Below are 3,835 nucleotides of genomic sequence, written 5' to 3'. Positions count from 1 at the left end.
GCAGGGGAGTCATAGCGGAGGAGGAATCAGTAATAGGGGAATTGATACTTCCCGGGCAGTGGGAGTAGAAATGAAGAGTGGCTGGTAGGAGACGGGGCCAAGGGGGGGGGGACTGGAAAGGGGTGGGTGAAGGGGTAGGGATGCGAGGAGGGATGGGACGGGTGAGAGCGCTGGAAGGATGAAATGAGCAATGTTTGGCTGGGCAAGGGGAACAGTGCATGGGAGTCTGGGAGTGGAATGGGGAGCCTGAAGAGGGGAAGACACAGCCGTGAGGAGACACCAGATTGTAGAGATGGAGTAAGAAGAGAGCAGCTGGGGAGATGAGGGAGGTGGGAGACAGAGAAATTCCCTCCCAAGCGCAGAATGCAGTGCAGGAGTCCTGATTTCCACCCTACATCCTTGCTTTAAAGCAAATCTCACCAGCAAAGGGTATGCCTTGCTTTGCCTTACTGCTTGGGTTAGGTGACAGAAAGTGTTAAATCTTATCAGGTGAGGAGAGCAGCAAGTGACTTGTGTGTGCTGTTAAGGTAACTGGGTCAACAGTTGTTCATTTGGCATCAGATTAATCATATGTCCACTATATTACCTTGCTTATCATTTTCACTTCTGAAAGCCTGAGTCCAATGAGGTAATGCAGCACACAGTGGAAAGCACATAGGAAAGAAATACTCTTACCAGATTATTATTCTATTTATTATTACTTGTAATGCAGTAGCAGATAACTTTCTAATGCATTTCTTCTCCAATACAGCAGGTAGTGTATAAGCTAATAATAAAAGTTAGTCTGTTCTAGGATTTCCCAAGGGAGGATGTCATACAGATCTGGGGGCTTTTGACAGTGTTCTCAGGTGAATGAAGAAACAGACCATGTGTTTGGGTATTAGTGAATATTTGAGTGTCGCTCAGCATACTTTCAAGCATAATAGTTTTATGAGCAATGTCTTAAAAACTGGCATGAGGCACTGTAAATAAAGTATCCTTACTGATGCTTTGTTAGCTAAGCAGTTGGGTACTGCAGGCTCTAGGCTTCATTTTATTTTATATCCTCATTAGGGATTTGGAAGAAGGTAAATAGCATGTTAATGACATTTATGATAATCCTTACATTAAAGTATATAAGTATCAGCAAAGAAAAAGGAGGGAAAAAAAGAATTATCAAATGAAATGAGGAGTTATTTAGAGTAAAAATCTGAAAATGTACTTCCCATGGGAATCTGTAAATGTCTTTTGAGACAGAATTTATTTTTGAAACATGAAAAACAAGACTGGCTACATTTTTAAACTGTAGTGTAAGGGCCAGCTCTTCACTGGAAGGAGAGACATAAAGGTGACTGTCGTCTGCACCTGCAGTGAGAGAAGGTCCATGCACATGCATAGCTGCACCTGAGCCAATACCCAGCTCTGTTTTCCCGAACTGGGAAACCCAGAGGTCTGTCCATTACAGCAGAGCTGCCGAGAATGGCAATTGCAAGTAAGGTTTTTTTAATTTCTTTGAGGACAAACAGTAGTCCTTCAAGGAGTAAAATGGAAGCATCACACTACTGGCAAGTTAGAGATTTGTTTAAATTTATTATGTGCTTATGATATTAATAGATACTTAGAATGGCTTTCTGCCTAATATTAATATCATTCTTTCTAGTTCATCATAAAGTCTATTATTATTTTATGCAGTCATTTTCTTGTTACAAAAATGAATCTATTCCTGCAAAGTAATGAGATGATATCTACAAAGTTGCTGCCACTGATTTTAATCAAGCATTTTTCTCGATTAAGTACAAAGGGGTGTATAATACTAGTCAGATCCTCTTGCACAGCTAGCACATATCCTAAACATTTACATACCAAACTTCAACCTTATTGGTAAATTCTCCTAAAGCCTGCCTGATTGAGATGTCATGCATTTTAAAGATTGCATTTATGTTATGACGATATCCTCAGGGCATGACTTTTTGTTATAAAGTTGTCATTTCTGGATTTAATATTATAAAAATGAAATTTCAAGTTGATGTAGTTTACATTTATTATGTTGGACATGTTTACCTACTTTATAGAAGCAGAGTTTGAAACAATTGGCTGGAAGGATTGAATCTATACGTTATTGTTATATGTATGTGTGCGTGTAAATATAACATATCTTGCTAATTAATACAGAAAATGATCTTCAGTCATTAAACTTCTTATGACACAAATGATCAGTGTGATCAATGGCAATCTTTTCCAAGCCCTTTTTTCTGTTTTAAATCATACACATCATAAGCATTATGGATTCAAATGACAGCTATGGTTTTCCATAAACCGTACAAGAACCGGCACAGTGTCATGAAATTCTGATAAATATCTGCATTGATAATTTAAGTAAGATATACTGAGCAGCATTTTGAGAAAGCTGAGCATTGTCCTAAGGCTTTTTCACTGAAGACAAGGGAGTATTTAACTGTTTACATCAGTGCAATTAGTTAGACTGATTACATGTGTGTTTTTTAAAAGCCCACATACTGTATTTTAGAATTACTGTATTAGGATATTCCACATGAAGTTTTAGACTATGCTTTTTTCAGGAAAAGAAAATTGTCTTTGATTTCTTTCTATAGAATCGTAAAATCAAAATAAAATGTAAAGTTTAAAAAAAATACCACATAATACAATTTTTTGTCAGTCCTTATGTCTGATGTTTGCAATTTCATCTATTGTAACTCACTTCTATGACATCATCTTTTCTGAAATACTGAATAAAAGATTACCCTATAGATTTCGGCATTTCAGGATGCTTATCCAGCTTTATCTTGCAGGATATATTTTAAATTAATTAATGAATTATGTTGCATTTATGGTAGAGTTAGACAGCTGCCACAGAATAGCTCATTTGGTTGGTTCTGTTTGTGCTCTTCTGTCAGTCAAGGCAAAGTAAGTCATAATAGAATCACAGAATCATAGAATAGAAACATAGAATACTTTGGGTTGGAAGGGATCTCTAAAGGTCATCTAGTCCAACCCCCCTGCCATGGGCAGGGACATTTTCAACTAGATCAGGTTGCTCAGAGCCCTGTCCAACCTGACCTAGAATGTTTCCAGGGATGGGGCATCCACCACCTCTCTGGGCAGGCAACCTCTTCCAGTGTTTCACCACCTCATTGTAAGAAATTTCTTCCTTATATCTAGTCTGAATCTACCTTCTTTTAGTTTAAAACCATTACCCCTTCTCCTATCTCTACAGGCCCTATGGCTGTCCCCATCTGTCTTATAAGCCCGCTCTAAGTATTGAAAGGCTACAATAACGTCTCTGTGGAGCCACCTCTCCTCCAGGTTGAACGACCCCAACTCTCTCAGCCTTTCTTCAGAGGAGAGGTGTTCCAGCCCTCTGACCATTTTTGTGGTCCTCCTCTGGAACTGCTCCAAAAGCTCTATGTCTTTCCTGTGCTGAGGACTCCAGAGCTGGACGCAGTACTCCAGGTGGGTCTCCCCAGAGCAGAGGAGGGGGGCAGAATCCCCTCCCGCGACCTGCTGGCCACGCTTCTTTTGATGCAGCCCAGGATACATCCAGGATACAGGCCCAGATTGGCCTTCTGGGCTGCGAGGACACATTGCTGGCTCATGTCCAGCTTTTCATCCACCAGTACCCCCAAGTCCTTCTCGTCAGGGCTGCTCTCAATCCCTTCATCCCCCAGCGTGTATTGATACTGGGGGTTGCCCCGACCCATGTGCTGGACCTTGCATTTGGCCTTGTTAAACCTCATGAGATTCACACAGGTCCACTTCTCGAGCTTGTCCAGGTCCCTCTGGATGGCATCCCGTCCCTCTGGCATGTCAACCGCACCACTCAGCTTGGTGTCATCTG

The sequence above is a fragment of the Pygoscelis adeliae genome, unplaced genomic scaffold (genome assembly GCF_000699105.1).
Source record: "Pygoscelis adeliae isolate BGI_AS28 unplaced genomic scaffold, ASM69910v1 Scaffold14, whole genome shotgun sequence".
NCBI classification, from domain to species: domain Eukaryota; kingdom Metazoa; phylum Chordata; class Aves; order Sphenisciformes; family Spheniscidae; genus Pygoscelis; species Pygoscelis adeliae.
Note: the sequence above shows the minus strand (reverse complement) of the source record.